Here is an 18,568-nt window from a genome sequence, read left to right as displayed (position 1 = left end):
GGCATGACCTAGGAAAGTGTGTCCGGCCAAATGGGATCAAGCGTGTTGGGTAAGTTGGTGCACCCCTGCAGGGAAGTTAATCTATTCGAATAGCCGTGATCTTCGGTAACAGGACGACTTGGAGTTGTACCTTGACCTTATGACAACTAGAATCGGATACTTAATAAAACACACCCTTCCAAGTTCCACAGACAACCTGATGATCGCTCTTCCACAGGGCGACGAGGGGAGGATCGCCGGGTATGATTATGCTATGCGATGCGACTGGAGATGCGACTGGAAATGCGACTGGAGATGCTACTTGGAGATGCTACTTGGAGATGCTACTTGGAGGACTTCAATCTACTCTCTTCTACATGCTGCAAGACGGAGGCTGCCAGAAGCGTAGTCTTCGACAGGATTAGCTATCCCCCTTTTATTCTGGCATTCTGCAGTTCAGTCCACCGATATGGCCCTTTACACATATACCCATGCATATGTAGTGTAGCTCCTTGCTTGCGAGTACTTTGGATGAGTACTCATGGTTGCTTTTCTCCCTCTTTTCCCCTTTCCCTTCTACCTGGTTGTCGTAACCAGATGCTGGACCCCTGGAGCCAGACGCCACCGTCGACGATGATTCCTACTACACTGGAGGTGCCTACTACTACGTGCAGGCTGCTGACGACGACCATGAGTAGTTTAGGAGGATCCCAGGCAGGAGGCCTGCACCTCTTTCGATCTGTATCCCAGTTTGTGCTAGCCTTCTTAAGGCAAACTTGTTTAACTTATGTCTGTACTCAGATATTGTTGCTTCCGCTGACTCGTCTATGATCGAGCACTTGTATTCAAGCCCTCGAGGCCCCTGGCTTGTATTATGATGCTTGTATGACTTATTTATGTTTTAGAGTTGTGTTGTGATATCCTCCCATGAGTCCCTGATCTTGATCGTACACGTTTGCGTGCATGATTAGTGTACGATTGAATCGGGGGCATCACACCGGGAGGACATTTTCAGCATACCATGGAGGAGGTAGCTCGCACAATCACAATGGCCCCAAGAATGGTAATGGGAATGGAAAAAGCAACGGCCAAAACCGCACCAACCCATCAACCCCAGCCAAGAAAGACCTGAGCCAAGTCACTTGCTTTAAGTGCCAAAAGACCGGACATTATGCCAATGAATGTCTTGAATCCCAGAATGGAAATGGCAATGGAAGCTCTGGGAAGAAGCCGAACCCTTTCAACAGGGGACAGGTGAACCACGTTAACGTGGAGGAGGTTGAAGAGCAGCCGGATGCAGTAATCGGTAAGTTTTTGGTTAAGTCATTTACTGCACTCGTTTTTTTATACTGGTGCATCGCATTCATACATATCAAGGGGATTCGTGGATAAGTATAAACTGCCAACCCAAGCCCTTAGGTCACCCATGTTAGTAACCTCACCTGGAGCAGAGTATATGGCTAGTGTATGGTGTGATCGGTTACCATTAAGGATTGGTAACTACGTATTTCCCTCAGACCTAATAGTGTTGGAATCTCAAGGATTGGATGTGATATTAGGCATGGATTGGTTGTCAAAGTATGAAGGGAATATTGAATGTAACCCCAGAAGGAAGAAGGATCAAGTATGTATCCTGGCATGTGCCAAAGAGGACTCAAGTAAATTGTTTAACAGGAGTTGTGCAGGAGTAAGTACCAGTGGTGAAGGATTTCCCGGATGTATTTCCAGAGGAATTGCCAGGCATGCCACCGGATAGAGATATTGAGTTTTTGATTGAGCTTTTGCCAGGCACAGGGCCAATATCAAAGAGACCATATAGGATGCACACAAAGGATTTGGTGGAGATTAAGAAGTAGATTAAGGAGTTACTGGATAAATGTTATATTCGCCCAAGTTCTTCGCCTTGGGGATCTCTAGTACTTCTAGTGGAAAAGAAGGATGGATCGTTAAGGATGGTTGTTGATTATCGAGGATTGAATGAAGTAACCATCAAGAACAAGTACCCACTACCGATGATCAATGATCTGTTTGATCGATTGCAAGGAGCTAAGGTATTTTCCAAGATCGATCTGCGATCAGGGTACCACCAGTTGAAGATTCGAGAACAGGATATACCTAAGACGGCTTTTACCACCAGGTATGGGCTGTACGAGTATACCATTATGTCATTTGGTCTGACTAACGCACCTGCATATTTCATGAACATGATAAACAAGGTGTTTATGGAGTTTCTGGATAAGTTCGTTGTAGTGTTCATTGATGATATCCTGGTTTACTCGAAGAACGAAGAGGAGCATAAGGAGCATTTGCGTTTGGTACTTGGAAAGCTCAGAGAACATCAATTATATGCCAAGTTTAGCAAATGTGAGTTTTGGTTGAAGGAAGTTGGATTTCTCGGACACGTTATATCGGGAGAAGGTATAGCAGTAGATCCCACTAAAGTTGATACCGTGACGAATTGGGAAGCCCCAACAACAGTTGGAGAGATCCGGAGTTTTCTTTGACTCGTAGGATACTACTGGAGATTCATTGAGAATTTCTCAAAGATTGTGAAGCCTATGACGGAGTTGTTGAAAAAGGATACCAAGTTCATATGGACTGAGGAACGTGAGGCCAGTTTCCAGGAGTTGAAGAAACGGTTGGTTACATCACCTATGTTGATTTTGCCAGATCAGACCAAGGAGTATGAGGTGTATTGCGACGCTTCACGTCGAGGACTTGGAGCAGTGCTTATGCAGGAAGGAAGAGGTGTTTCCTATGCCTCACGACAGCTTAAGCCTCATGAGTTGAATTATGCTACGCATGATTTGGAGTTAGCAGCCGTAGTGCATGCATTGAAAACCTGGAGACATTTTCTCATTGGAAACCATTGTGAGGTGTACACGGATCACAAGAGTTTGAAGTATATTTTCACGCAGAAATAGTTGAATCTCAGGCAAAGGAGATGGTTGGAGCTCATCAAGGATTATGATATGAGATTACATTATCACCCCGAAAAGGCTAACGTAGTAGCTGACGCGTTGAGCCGTAAAAGTCATGTCAACACCTTAATGACGGGAGACTTACCGAGGGAGTTAGCCGAGAATCTGCGTGAACTATGTTTGGAGATAGTTCCTAGAGGCTATGTAGCAGCATTGGAGATTCAGTCTATCTTGATGGATAAGATTAGAGAAGCTCAAAGGACTAACAAGGAGATTGCCTCTATTAAGGAGAAAATGAGAAAAAGAAAAGCTAAGGGATTTCGTGAGGATGAGCACGATACCCTATGGTTTGAAGACCCTGTTTATGTGCCTAATGATTCGGAGATCAGGAAGTTAATTCTGCAAGAGGCACATGATTCACCATATTCGATTCACCCAGGAAATACCAAGATGTATTTGGATTTGAAGGATACTTTCTGGTGGACCGGAATGCAGAAGGATATTGCGAGTATGTAGCAGTTTGTGATATATGTCAGAGAGTAAAGGCAGAGCATCGGAAGCCAGCAGGATTGCTACAGCCATTGTCGATAACCGAAGGGAAGTGGGATAAGTTAGGCATGGATTTTATTACGGGTTTACCAAGAACTCGTTCAGGCTATGACTCAATATGGGTTGTAGTCGATCGTTTGACAAAGGTAGCCCATTTCATTCCAGTGAAGACTACCTATACCAGTGCAAAGTTGGCAAAGATATACATGACCAGAATCGTATGTCTGCATGGAGTTCCAAAGAGCATTGTATCAGATAGAGGGACCCAATTTACCTCAAAGTTCTGGAATCAGTTGCATGAAACTTTGGGTACCAGACTAGAGTTTAGTACAGCTTTCCATCCGCAGACAGATGGACAGACCGAGAGAGTCAATCAGATTTTGGAGGATATGTTAAGAGCTTGTGCGCTAGATTACGGATCTAGTTGGGACGAGAATTTGACATATGCAGAGTTCTCATACAACAACAGTTATCAATCCAGTTTGAAGATGACCCCTTTCGAAGCCTTGTACGGAAGGAGGTGCAGGACCGGATCTGATTAAGGAGTCTGAACAGAAAGTGAAATTGATTCGCGAAAGGCTCAAGGTAGCCTAGTCCAGGCAGAAGAGCTACACAGATTCAAAACACAAGGAGACAGTTTACGAAGTCGGAGACCGAGTTTATCTTCGAGTATCACCACTTCGAGGAGTTAAGCGCTTTGGAGTTAAGGGAAAATTAGCGCCACGTTTTGTAGGCCCATACAAAGTTTTGGAACGTATGGGAGAAGTAGCCTATAAGTTGGAGTTGCCTAAAGGTTTATCAGGAGTTCACGACGTGTTCCATGTTTCCCAGTTGAAGAAGTGCCACGCAGAGATGGCTGACATACCGCTCAGAGATACAATGCCGCTAGAAGCAATTCAGTTGGACAGTGATTTGACCTATGAGGAGAAACCAGTCAAGATTCTAGAGTATGCCAGTCGAGTCACCCGCAGCAAGGTTATCAAGTTTTACAAAGTTCAGTGGAGCCACCACACGGAGGATGAAGCCACCTGGGAGCGAAAGGAAGAATTGCTGAAGGACCACCCTCACCTATTTTCTAGCCAACCCGAATCTCGAGGGCGAGATTCATCTTAGGGGGGGTAGGTTTGTAACATCCCAAATTTTCAATTTGGAATGTTATACACTAGATCATCAATTGCATAAGCATATTTTATTTCTTTTGGTGGATCCTAGAAATTCTACGCAACTCAAGGACCCTCGGAGAGAGTTGGGGATTTCATTATTTTCATATTTGAGTTTTCTCAAATTTTGAAAATAGGATCATTTGATTTTATTTATTTTATCTTCAATTATTTCTGTTATAAAAATATGAGAGAGGGAATAAAATGACTTTCCCAAAAATAAAGAAATATTGAGGATTTAATAAAAAAATCAAATAAGATTTTATTTTGGTTTTATTTGCTATTTTATTTGAATTTAGGAAAAATTGCACGTTTTCAAAAATTGCATTTAGAGCCAAAAAATGTTCATCCTTAAATATTTTATTTACAGGGAGAAAATTTGTTTTGGCATTTTTAGATTTTTTTAGGCGCAGCGAAATTGTTTAAAAAATAAAATAAAACCTCGCGCCCGACTGGGCCAAGGGCCCAGCCGAGCCAGGCCGGCCCAAGCCGCCGCCTCCTCGCCCGTGCTGCTGCCGAACTCGGGAGGAGAACGAGCCGGAGCCGCCGCCGACCCCCTCCCCAAGCCAGCTGACCCCCCCTTAAATACCACCCCCCCTGGAGCCCCGAGCCACCACCGCCGCCAGCCCACGGCACCCCGTGCCGCCTGCCGCTGCCGCCGCGACCGTAAGCTGCCGCGCCGCCTACTGCCCCGCCGCTTAGAGCCGCCGCCGCCCCGCCGCCTCGCGCCACCCGCCGCCCTGCCGGAGCCCTGTCGGAGAGCCGCCGCCGAGGTAGCCCCCGGTCGGTTTTTGAGAAAAAACCGTTTCGTTTTTTTAAAACCCTAGTTTCGGTTTTTTAAATAGATCTATTTTTCTCCGGTTTATTTATTTAGTGAGCGCCCGCTCGTCCGTTTGTTTTAACGAACGTGTGTTCCGTTTAGTTTCTGTTAACGAATGTTCGTTCGTTAACCTGTTCGTCGTTTTTCCTTTTTCTCGGATTAAATCCACGGTTTTTCTGATCGCGATCTCTGATCCAATGTTCGTTTTAGTTTAACTTTTCGCTCGTTTAACGAAATCAGGCGATTCAAGCGCCTGGAGTTTCGTTTCGAAACCCCCTTTCCGTTTAACCAACTCAAACAAGTTTTTGCCATAGTAAAAATTCCCCTAGATCCAGAATAGTAAATGAAGCTTGTTTCTTTTGCCGTTTGTCTTTCGTTGCTTCGTTCGTTTTGATTATTTTTGCCAACCGGAGTTCTTAAGTTGAACTTTCTGGTTAGATCTTGTATTCGTGTTTTACCTGTGCATTAGTTGAGTACTTATTGTATGCTTGTTTGTTTGTGATAGAGTACTCGGAGTGCGCCGCTTGCTACTTCGAATCGCTAGGTTTTGCGGATCATCAGCAAGGCAAGTAACACTTTGATCGTACCTCCTACTACCCAGTTTTATTGCATTAGATCAATCCTCACACATTGCATGATTAGGATCTAATTAAATTGTGGGTTTGGGGAGTAGTTGAGGTAGAACCTATTACCTGTTTATTATCAAACCTTTGGGAGTTACTCTTACGTTTGCTTATTATGCCATGCTATGCTAGTAGACGTGGATTGGGTGAGTGTATCCATGACAGATGTGAGATTGTTAATTAATGGTTTATTTAAGGTGGCAACCTAAACACACATCTGAGTGGATTGAGGCACCTGGGTATTCCAGCGATTGCCTGTTTTCTTTTGGACCGCCACCCAGGCTCAAAGGGATCATGAGATTATTCATGCTAGAAACTTCCGTGTGCAACCACAAGCTACTATGGGCTCTAGCATAGTTGACTAAATCGTGTGAACTCTTACAGTGCTAGACTAGCAGATGTAGGGGATGTAGGTTGGTACGGTCTACCCGTTCGTAAGGTGCTAGCGCTTATGAAAACTCGGTCATCCGTTTCTCAAACACCATGTAGTGCGAGAAATCCAGCGGAGGAGATCAGGTCTTGTGGGGAAAAGTGCGCAAACCTCTGCAGAGTGTATAAACTAATCATGGTTAGCTGTGTCCCCGGTTATGGACATCTTGAGTATCTAGTACCTGGATTATCATGTGAATCTCATCATGTTACTCGAAAGTTAATTGTTGGGTTTTGTCTAATGATGATGCTTAATTGGGATTGAGAATGCTGTCAACCATTCTCAATGTTTAACAACTACCATGATAGTTAAATAAAATTTATTCCTTTGCAGTAGGGAAAAATTGGCTTTACGCAAAACTGTAACCATAGAGCTTTCCACCAGCCATATATGCATATAGAATAGCTTATTTCATTCCATTACTCTCTATGTGTTACATTGCCAGCATATTCCATGTGCTGGCCCGTTTTGGGCTGCGACATTAATGTTGCAGACTTTTGAGACGATGATTAAGGTGCATTTAGGTCGTGGTTCTATACTTAGTGATGCCATTGGAGTTGATGGACTCACTTATCTTCCAAGCCTTCCGCTGTTATCGTTATTAGATGGCCTTAAGCCATATTTATTGTAATAAGTTCTCTTTTGAGACACTCGATGTAATAGGTGTGTGATTGCTACTCTGTTATAAATCCTTCAAGTACTGTGTGGTGTCAGCATTACTGATCCAGGGATGACACCGGAGCACAGAGATTGGACCGTTTGAGGTCTGGTCGCTACATAGGGTGTGCCACATCTCGGCATGGAGGAAAAATGTGCATGTAAAAATATACTGTATCAGACGTAGTACCTATGGTTCGACCTCGGGACCCAGCCAGTCGATTGAAAACACCCCACTAGCAACACAGCTTCATCATGCAAACGTGGCACGAAGGATATATGTGGTTAGCTCTGTCTCGACCAGCCACAACATCTCTTGTTCTAGGCGATTCTTCTATTTTCCAAGCTTTTTTTAGTTGTAATAACACCACGGCAAGCTAGTGCCGCTTCATGTGTGCCCGTGCAAAGGTTAGACGATGGAGAGAAGAGAGATTGAGATCGGAGACCTGGGACCCACCAGTAAGTGAGACAACGGTCATGCACGTGTTGACGAGGCACTCTCTCTACTCTACTCAACGCAAGTACTATATAAAATCAAGTTATGGGACAAAGCCAACAACCGTTCGTTTTTTAGGCTATTTGTAGTCCAGGTTGCCAGTTCGAATCTCGTCTTTCAGATTTGTTCGTTTTAGGTCCAAATTTGATTAATGACAAGTGGGGCCCCCGTGTGTTGTTCCGATATTTCAGTGTAGGATGGTTTTTTTGAACAAACACTTTGCACGGTTAGACAAGTAACGGCACGAGTTACACATTTTTTGCAAGTTTACAAACAAAAATGACAGCGGCATAGAATATCACATCCACCCCACAGCTTAGATACTATGGTGATACGAGTTTTTACACCGTTGGAAGTGAGATTGATGAGGACATCAATACCATTGTTACACCCACAGCCCCTGCTGCTATACATACTGGACCAATTACTAGAGCTCGCGCACGCCAACTAAATTACCATGTACTTTCGTTTCTTGATAATGATTCTAATGTTCATGAGAATATGATGCTGCCTAAATTGGATACATTTGTTTTGCTTACAAATGAAGGGCCTAGCTTGGAGAAGGATGAACATTGGATTAAGAACAAGCATGGAGATGATGGCATGCGCAAGGGGAACAAGAACGGAGTTACAAGTGATGATTTCAGGACTTTGAAGCCACCATAATGGGTGCATGAAGCCTTGGACGAAATATACAAGATGCCACTTCATAAATTTCGTCCCGAGGCTATTATAGGTGTTGCGTCACCTTATTATTGGGCCAGGCCCATGTAATTTCGAAATACATAAGTATAGGCTATTTTTAGAGTCCGTATGTGTGGGTAAACAAGAGATAGGGTTGATTTCGGACCCCTCCACCAAGGGTCACGAAATTCCCCCTCTTCCTCCATATATACAGCCCTTAGGGCATCGTTTAGACTTTGGGTTTTGTTTAGATTAAAAGTTCGCCCTAGCTACAACTTCGCGTACTTCGTTTGTGTTCAACGACCAGACAAAGGCGTCACAGAACCCCACCTTGATCAATAAAGCTTTCATCTTATATTCGCAATATCCAGATTGCAATCTCAGTTTCTTGCTTGTTCTTCGTTTGCTCGCAGGAAACAGACCCTCGTGGTCAGGTTGATCGTGCTCCGGCGTGGTCAATAACCTCTCGGAGTTGGTTTAGCGATTGCTAAGATGTGACATCCTCGCACGTTCGTAGTCGGATCGTCAAAGTCGACTGCCACCAAAGCGATATCCATCATCTCATCAAAAGACGGGACACCTTTGGCTCTATCAAGTGGTATCAGAGCCTTTGCATAATCTTTTTAGGGTTTTGCTTTGTTGAATTTGCGGTTGCATCGTCGTGTCTAGTTGCTGGTCTTAGAGTCTAGTCTTTTAGAGTTTCGAGTTCTGGTCATAAGTTGTCACGCCGCCGCCGCACCATCATCATCGCCCCTGCCATCTACCACCGCCGCTTATCCGCCACCGCTTCGAATCCGTATCCATATACCACCACCGCTGTCATATACCACCACCGCTGCCATCTACTACCATATATCCACCACCAATCCGAGTTCTTGTCATATTAGGTTTGTTTTCGAGATCCATCTAGATTCCGATTCGTGTTTCCTTGCCGGAGTAGGTTTCGGAAAAAAAAAAGAGTCCGGAAACCACCCTCCGTTTAGGCCCAAATTTTTTCGAAAACGCATTTTTCGAAAAAATTTCTGGCTATCCTATTTTTAGGTGTTTCTGCGTGTTTTGAGACAGGTGCCATTATAGGAAGTTTTTTTTGACCCGTTTCCAGTTTTTGGGTCCGGGCAGTCGAAAAAAAAAATTGGTCGAAAAAATTTCGTGCCCATCCTGTCAGTTTGACCTAGGAAGAGTTTTGAGACACTCGCCATTATAGTGATTTTTCGCAAAAAAAAAGGCAGCGCAAAAAAAAGAGCGAAAAAAATCCAGAGTGTGCTTTTCCCTTGTTTACGTGTCGCGCCGTGATTTTGTTGGTGTTCTAGACTGGCGTCTCTAGCACAGTCTAGCCTAGGACCAGCACAGTACCGTCGTTGAGCATTTATTCAACTTTGCATCTCTGAATTGATTATTGCTGACCCTTTTTGCTACCATATTATAAGCCTTCCCAGCTCCACATACATCTACGTCGTGCGTTTGACTCTCCCTGGTAATCGCTCTATCCAAGCTTTGAGAGTTTTTGACTACAACGGTTGCCGATCACCGCCTGCTGCTGGGTAAGAACTGGTAAGAATTTGAGATTTGCTTGACGGATTTGTGACACCCACCACCACCTCTTGTTAGTAGTCTGTACGATCATATTCTTGTGTGTTTCTATTGCTGCTAACCATGCCAGGATCACAAACCGACGAGACTGACTGGGAGAACATGACGAATAAGGATTTGCATGATAAATTTCAGCAAATGATGAGTGGACAGGTGCAAGATGTGCTAAACAGATTTGAAGAGGCCATGGAGAAGATAGATGGCATGGAGAAGACGTTCGAAACAAAGCTCGATAACAAGTTTAATGAATTGCTCGCGCGTCTTCCACCACCACCACCCGCTGCACCTAATGCACCTCTCCAACAACAACAACAACAACGACTACCTCCACGTCGCGAAACAGATCTCCGCCGAGCGAGCCGTGTTCCTCTTGCGTTTGGCCAAACTGTTGGTGCTGCTGTTGATACTTCTGTGGCTCCTGCTGCTGATGCGGAGGAGGATGATTATGTGGGAGATTACGAGGATGAGGTTGCTCAAAATCAGAACTACGTGCAACCACCTGCACCACAACCACCAGGTCGTCCACATGCAAATAATCACAATGGTAGGGCTTTCCCTCAGGTACGAGATCATGACCATCTTCCTAAACTGAAATTGAATATTCCACCTTTTAAGGGTAGATATGTTCCTGATATATATCTTACTCGGGAGTTAGAAACTGAACAACGATTTACATGTTTACAATATCCCGAGGAGAGACGGGTTGCCGCTGCTGTTTGTGCTTTCACTAGTTTTGCATGTGTATGGTGGTCTGAACATTGTAGATTATATCCTATTCCAACTACTTGGGCTGCTTTGAAAACTGCTATGCGTACTCGTTGGGTTCCACCATATTATCAACGTGAATTGCTTCAGAAATTACAGCGCTTAAGACAAGGAAAAAATTATGTAGAAGAATATTATCAGGAATTACAAATTGGCATGATTAGATGTGGTATTGTTGAGGAGAATGAAGCTGTGCTTGCACGTTTTCTGGGTGGATTAAATAGACAGATTCAGACCATTCTAGACTATAAGGAGTATACTAATATCACTCGTTTATTCCATCTTGCTTGTAAAGCTGAACGTGAAGTGCAGGATCGACAAGCATTGGCGCGAACTAACTTTTCTGCAGGCCGACCTTCATCATGGACACAGCGTGCATCTTCTACTTCAACTGCACCAGCACCTCAATCAGGTGTCTCCTCCAGTCGCGATACAAGAAAACAGGCACAACCACCATTATCTGCCAAGAGCGCACCTGCTGGGCCTGCACAGAGTTCTGCTTCTTCCATGGCATCAACAGGGCACACAAGTGATATTATTTGTCGTCGTTGTAAGGGAGGAGGTCATTATGCGAGAGAATGCAAATATCCGCGTGTGATGATTGCTACCGCGGATGGTGGATATGAGTCCGCTAGTGACTATGATGAGGAGAATTTGGCTCTTATTACACGTGAAGAACATGGTGGAGATGATTCTGATCATGAGACGCAATACATGGCTCCTGAAGACGCTGACATGTATGTTTAGTTGCTCAACGTGTTTTGAGTGTGCAGGTCACACAAGCTGAGCAAAATCAGAGGCACAATTTGTTCCATACCAAGGGAGTTGTGAAAGAACGTTCTGTGCGCGTCATCATAGATGGAGGGAGCTGCAACAACTTGGCTAGCATGGAGATGGTGGAGAAGCTTTCTCTCACCACAAGACCACATCCACATCCTTACTACATCCAATGGTTCAACAACAGCGGCAAGGTTAAGGTAACACGTACTGTTCGTGTGCATTTTAGTATCTCTACATATGCTGATTATGTTGATTGTGATGTGGTACCTATGCAAGCATGTTCCTTATTACTTGGTAGACCATGGCAATTTGATAAAAATTCTGTACACCATGGTAGAAACAATCACTATACTCTTGTTCATAAGGATAAAAGTATTACATTGCTTCCTATGACTCCTGATTCCATTTTGAAAGATGATATTAATAGAGCTAATAAAGCAAAACAGGAGACGAATAAGAGTGAAAATCAGATTGTGGCAAAAGAATTTGAGCAACAAATGAAGCCTAATAATAAACCATCTAGTGTTGCTTCTGAAATTAAATTGAAAAGTGCATGTTTATTTGCAACCAAATCTGATATTGATGAGCTAGATTTCAGCAAATCTGTTTGCTATGCTTTTGTGTGCAAAGAGGCATTATTTTCATTCGAGGACGTGCCTTCCTCTTTGCCTCCTGCTGTCACTAACATTTTGCAGGAGTTCGCTGACGTCTTTCCACAAGACGTGCCACCGGGATTACCGCCTATTCGAGGGATTGAGCATCAGATTGACTTAATTCCCGGTGCTTCACTGCCAAACCGTGCACCATACCATACCAATCTAGAGGAGACGAAGGAGATTATGCGTCAAGTACAAGAGCTTCTCGACAAAGGTTATATACGCGAATCCCTTAGTCCTTGTGTTGTTCCTATTATTCTAGTGCCGAAAAAGGATGGTACATCACGTATGTGTGTTGATTGTAGAGGCATTAATAATATTACTATTCGTTATCATCATCCTATTCCTAGGCTAGATGATATGCTTGATGAATTGAGTGGCTCTACAATATTCTCCAAAGTTGATTTGCGTAGTGGATACCATGAAATTCGTATGAAATTGGGAGATGAATGGAAAACAGCATTCAAAACTAAGTTTGGATTATATGAGTGGTTAGTCATGCCTTTTGGGTTAACTAATGCACCTAGTACTTTCATGAGATTAATGAACGAAGTTTTACGTGCTTTCATTGGACGATTTGTGGTAGTTTACTTTGATGACATATTGATTTATAACAGATCTTTGGAAGAACATTTGGAACATTTACGTGTTGTTTTTATTGCTCTACAAGATGCACGTTTGTTTGGTAACCTTGGGAAGTGCACCTTTTGCACCGACCGAGTATCTTTTCTTGGCTATGTTGTTACTCCACAGGGAATTGAAGTTGATAAAGCCAAGATTGAAGCTATTGAGAGTTGGCCGCAACCCAAAACGGTCACACAAGTGAGGAGTTTTCTTGGCCTCGCTGGATTCTATAGGCGTTTTGTGAGAGATTTCAGCACCATTGCTGCACCTCTCAATGAGCTTACAAAGAAAGATGTGCCTTTTCTTTGGGGTACCGCACAGGAAGAAGCCTTCTCGGTATTGAAAGATAAGTTGACACATGCTCCTTTACTCCAACTTCCTGATTTTAATAAGACTTTTGAGCTTGAATGTGATGCTAGTGGAATTGGATTAGGCGGTGTGTTATTACAAGATGGCAAACCTGTTGCATACTTTTCTGAAAAATTGAGTGGGCCTAGTCTGAATTATTCTACTTATGATAAAGAATTATATGCTCTTGTTCGGACTTTAGAAACATGGCAACATTATTTATGGCCCAAAGAATTTGTTATACATTCTGATCATGAATCTTTGAAACATATTAAAAGTCAAGCTAAACTGAATCGTAGACATGCTAAATGGGTTGAATTCATTGATACTTTTCCTTATGTCATTAAACACAAGAAGGGAAAAGAAAATGTTATTGCTGATGCATTGTCTCGCCGCTATACTATGCTTTCACAACTTGACTTCAAAATATTTGGTTTGGAGACCATCAAAGATCAATATGTGCATGATGCTGATTTTAAAGATGTAATGCAGAATTATAAAGAAGGAAGAATGTGGAACAAGTTTGTCGTTAACGATGGATTTGTGTTTCGTGCTAACAAGCTATGCATTCCAGCTAGCTCCGTTCGTCTTTTGCTGTTGCAGGAGGCGCATGGAGGAGGATTAATGGGACACTTTGGCGTGAAGAAGACGGAGGACGTACTTGCTACACATTTCTTTTGGCCAAAGATGAGACGGGATATTGAGCGTTTTATTGCTCGCTGCACTACATGTCAAAAAACTAAGTCACGACTCAATCCTCATGGTTTATATATGCCTTTGCCTGTACCTAGTGTTCCTTGGGACGATATATCTATGGACTTTGTTTTAGGTTTACCTCGAACAAAGAAGGGGAGGGATAGCATATTTGTTGTCGTGGATAGATTCTCGAAAATGGCACACTTTATACCATGTCATAAAAGCGATGATGTTGTTAATGTTGCTGATTTGTTCTTTCGTGAAATTATTCGCTTGCATGGTGTGCCAAATACTATTGTTTCAGATCGTGATACTAAATTTCTTAGCCACTTTTGGAGATGTTTATGGGCTAAGTTGGGGACTAAACTGCTTTTTAGTACTACTTGTCACCCCCAAACTGATGGACAAACTGAAGTAGTCAGTAGAACATTGTCTACTATGCTTAGGGCTGTTTTGAAGAATAATAAGAAAATGTGGGAGGAATGCTTGCCTCATATTGAATTTGCTTATAATCGTTCATTGCATTCTACTACTAAGATGTGCCCTTTTGAAGTTGTGTATGGTTTCCTACCTCGTGCACCTATTGATTTGTTGCCTCTTCCATCTTCGGAGAAGGTTAATTTTGATGCTAAACAACATGCTGAATTGATTTTAAAAATGCATGACTTAACTAAGGAAAACATTGAGCGTATGAATGCTAAATATAAACTTGCTGGAGATAAGGGTAGAAAACATGTTGTGTTTGCACCTGGAGATCTTGTTTGGTTACATTTGCATAATGATAGATTTCCGGATTTGCGCAAATCAAAGTTAATGCCACGTGCTGATGGTCCCTTTAAGGTGTTAGAGAAAATAAATGATAATGCATATAAACTTGAGCTGCCTGTAGATTTTGGGGTTAGTCCCACTTTTAACATTGCAGATTTGAAGCCTTATTTGGGTGAGGAAGATGAGCTTCCGTCGAGGACGACTTCATTTCAAGAAGGGGAGGATGATGAGGACATCAATACCATTGTTACACCCACAGCCCCTGCTGCTATACATACTGGACCAATTACTAGAGCTCGCGCACGCCAACTAAATTACCATGTACTTTCGTTTCTTGATAATGATTCTAATGTTCATGAGAATATGATGCTGCCTAAATTGGATACATTTGTTTTGCTTACAAATGAAGGGCCTAGCTTGGAGAAGGATGAACATTGGATTAAGAACAAGCATGGAGATGATGGCATGCGCAAGGGGAACAAGAACGGAGTTACAAGTGATGATTTCAGGACTTTGAAGCCACCATAATGGGTGCATGAAGCCTTGGACGAAATATACAAGATGCCACTTCATAAATTTCGTCCCGAGGCTATTACAGGTGCTGCGTCACCTTATTATTGGGCCAGGCCCATGTAATTTCTAAATACATAAGTATAGGCTATTTTTAGAGTCCGTATGTGTGGGGAAACAAGAGATAGGGTTGATTTCGGACCCCTCCACCAAGGGTCACGAAATTCCCCCCTCTTCCTCCATATATACAACCCTTAGGGCATCGTTTAGACTTTGGGTTTTGTTTAGATTAAAAGTTCGCCCTAGCTGCAACTTCGCGTACTTCGTTTGTGTTCAACGACCAGACAAAGGCGTCACAGAACCCCACCTTGATCAATAAAGCTTTCATCTTATATTCGCAATATCCAGATTGCAATCTCAGTTTCTTGCTTGTTCTTCGTTTGCTCGCAGGAAACAGACCCTCGTGGTCAGGTTGATCGTGCTCCGGCGTGGTCAATAACCTCTCGGAGTTGGTTTAGCGATTGCTAAGGCGCGACGTGCTCGCACGTTCGTAGTCGGATCGTCAAAGTCGACTGCCACCAAAGTGATATCCATCATCTCATCGAAAGACGGGACACCTTTGCCTCTATCAGAGATCCAATGGCTTGGGAGTAGTCTTTGTAATTATGCGCAATTTCCAAACTCTCCAAAGGTTTTTTTGGAAATAAAACATTCAGGCCTCGTGTGTGCCGCTGCATCTTCGATCCAACGGCTCCCCGGTGCTCATATTAGGTGCTCCTTGTAGCTTAATTACCCGCTACGGTGATATGAGCATCTAGGTTGTATGATCAGTGATCAGATGGCACATGCGTAGTACTTGTACTTTCTACGCATTTCCCAAACTCTATCAGCCGTATATTGCAAAAACATTCAAACCTCCTACTGTGGTCCGTTAGATCTCAGTGAACTCGTATCACCGTAGAATCTACAGTGCGGGAGCATCACAGACTCTCCCGTGCGAGAAAACATAAGGTGCTATCGCAGCTTGGATGCTACGGTGATACGATCTTGGAGGTCGTTTGATCTGAGATCCAATGGCATCTGAGCAGTCTTTGTGCTTGTAAGCAGTGGTCGAACTCTTTTGGGGCTTTTCTGCAAAAAAAAACATTCGAACCACCGAGGAGGTGTTGGGTCACAAATCCAATGCCCCCGAAGAGCTTGTATCACCAAAGCATCTTAGGTGTGGTAACACATGATATTCTTACATACAGGAGAATATGATGTCCTTCTTCATCTTAGATGCTATGGTGATATGAGCTTCGAGGTCGCTGGATATGGGATCAAAGGGCATCTAAGTAGTTTTTGTACAAATTGTGTGCAATTCTCAAACTCATAAAGGTTTCCTGCAAAAACATTAAGACACATCATGTGAGCTGCTATATCCCAGATCTACAAGCTCCAAGCAACTTGTATCGGCATATAACATCTAAGGTATGGGGGCACATGATATTCTCCCGAGGAGGAGGGGTGGGGGGTGCACAACCAATCAGTGGTTGAGAGGGTGGGGACAAATTTTAAAATATAATGAAGCTAGCCAACTCACCTCCACAAGGCTCCCGCGATTGGGCCTTCATGGGCCGTCAGATCTGGCTCTCAAACACGTCTAAGCCGTTAGATCTTCAGAACAGTCAAACTCGATTTTCACCTCATGGTTGTTTTTGTTGGCCAATGACTGGTGGGCTCGTTTCGCACGCTCCTTGGCTAGGTAAACTTTGTTCGTGTCCCCAAGGGAATTTGCCAATCCGCTCCGCCTGCGCGTCAAAACCCTAGCCGCCAGCCCTGCGCCCACTCCGCCTCGTTCTCCTCCCCGCTCGCTGCATCCTCTCCCATGTCGCCGCCCCTCTTCTCCTGTCTCGCCTCGGCCGCCTCCTCTCCTCCCCGCGTCACCGGCCCCCTCCCTCCTCCTCCCTCCTTCGTCCTCACAGCCGACCATCTCCGTCACTTGGGCCCCATGGCAATGGCCGGGTCTTCCGGTCGGGATTTAGACGAGGAAAAGGAAAAATCGAGCGTCTCGATGGTGCCATGACTGATGCACGGCGACGGCTAGCGTCTGTGAGCACCACACATGGTGCAGCAGGCTCGGCGGGCAGTGGGCATGGCAGGCTCGGCAGGCAGCGGGCGCGGTGGTCAAGGCCGGGGGCGCGGATTGGGGGAGATGCGCACACAAGGAGCGACGGCGACCGCATCTGCCGCCAACACCGAGGTGAGCTTCACCCAATCTCTTTCTTACTCTCTTTGTGCGGCCTCCTCCCCCTGGCCCCTGATTCATCGATGAGGCATGCCATGGTTGTGTGTTCGCAAACCCTTCCCTTTTATCTTCTTCTCAGGAAACGAGGCATGAGGAGACGATGCTCTTCTGCAGCCTCATAGTTTCTCTTTGATTTTAGGTATATGTAGCCACTTTTCTTGATTAAGTTTAGAAAATGGCAATGGGTCGTTGAATAGTTCAAGTTGATTCATATGCTTTGTGTAAAATTGTTTTCATAGATCATGTTATGCACATAGGATGCATCCAATCAATTTTTTTACTTCGCAAGATGATGTTGCGAGCGTACATTTAGACTGGACACAGATAGCAATATACCAAGAGTTCTAAGAATTGGATTCGTAAAAGCAGGGATGTTATTGATTCATCTGAGCTGCTCTATCTAATTGTATTTTATTAAGACCCTGCCATTTTAAATATAGCTTTTACATTCCTATTCGGTAAATAAGTGCTAACAGAAAGACGGAAACACACTTTTTAAAAAATGTTTTGTGCTAGGTAAATGATGCTGCACAACAAAATACAATTGCCGTTGTGTCTTACGTAACTCATTTGTGTGTATTCAGGCCATACTGCCAGTACATTCCAAGTGGAATGGAGTACCCAGTTTTGTCCAGAAAGTTGAGGCCTTCCGATGGTTCTTTTGCAATGAGGGTTTCAATGCTAACCATATTGCATTTCCATTTTCAGGGTGTCCTTTTACTGGGTACCCACCCTCCAGTGCATATATTTGCATGATGATGTAATGTTAGACCAACTTTCTAGTTTAAATAAAACTTTGTAGAAAATCAAATAAGAGGATGGCATTATTTCGGCCTCGATTTGGGCCAAATCGGGGAAGCCCTTCTCTTATTTGATTCTCTTGCAGCACTCGGCTGGTTCCAAGACCGCGAGGGTAAGGACTTCCTGTTGTGTGCGTGCTTGCCTTTGAACCAAATCGAACCCAACAGAAAAACACACACACATGCGTGCATTTTTTTCCGTGTCCCTGATGTTGTGTTGTAATTGGTGTAGCTACCGGAGGGGAAAGAGCAGAGGATCCGAGAGGTGAAGCAACCGGAGGAGCCGGAGAACACGACCCCTGTCCTATGTACCGGCCATATCCCCCACGGCTTTTACAAGGACTAGATGCAAGGTATGTCTCTGTCATTAGAGCTTGGAGAAGTGCAGGTGATGCAAGGGGTCTGGTCCTAATATCATCTTTGTT

This window comes from Triticum aestivum, chromosome 3A (assembly GCF_018294505.1).
Source record: "Triticum aestivum cultivar Chinese Spring chromosome 3A, IWGSC CS RefSeq v2.1, whole genome shotgun sequence".
Taxonomy (NCBI): Eukaryota; Viridiplantae; Streptophyta; class Magnoliopsida; order Poales; family Poaceae; genus Triticum; species Triticum aestivum.
The sequence above is the reverse complement of the archived record's forward strand: the minus strand, read 5'-3'. Positions refer to the sequence as shown.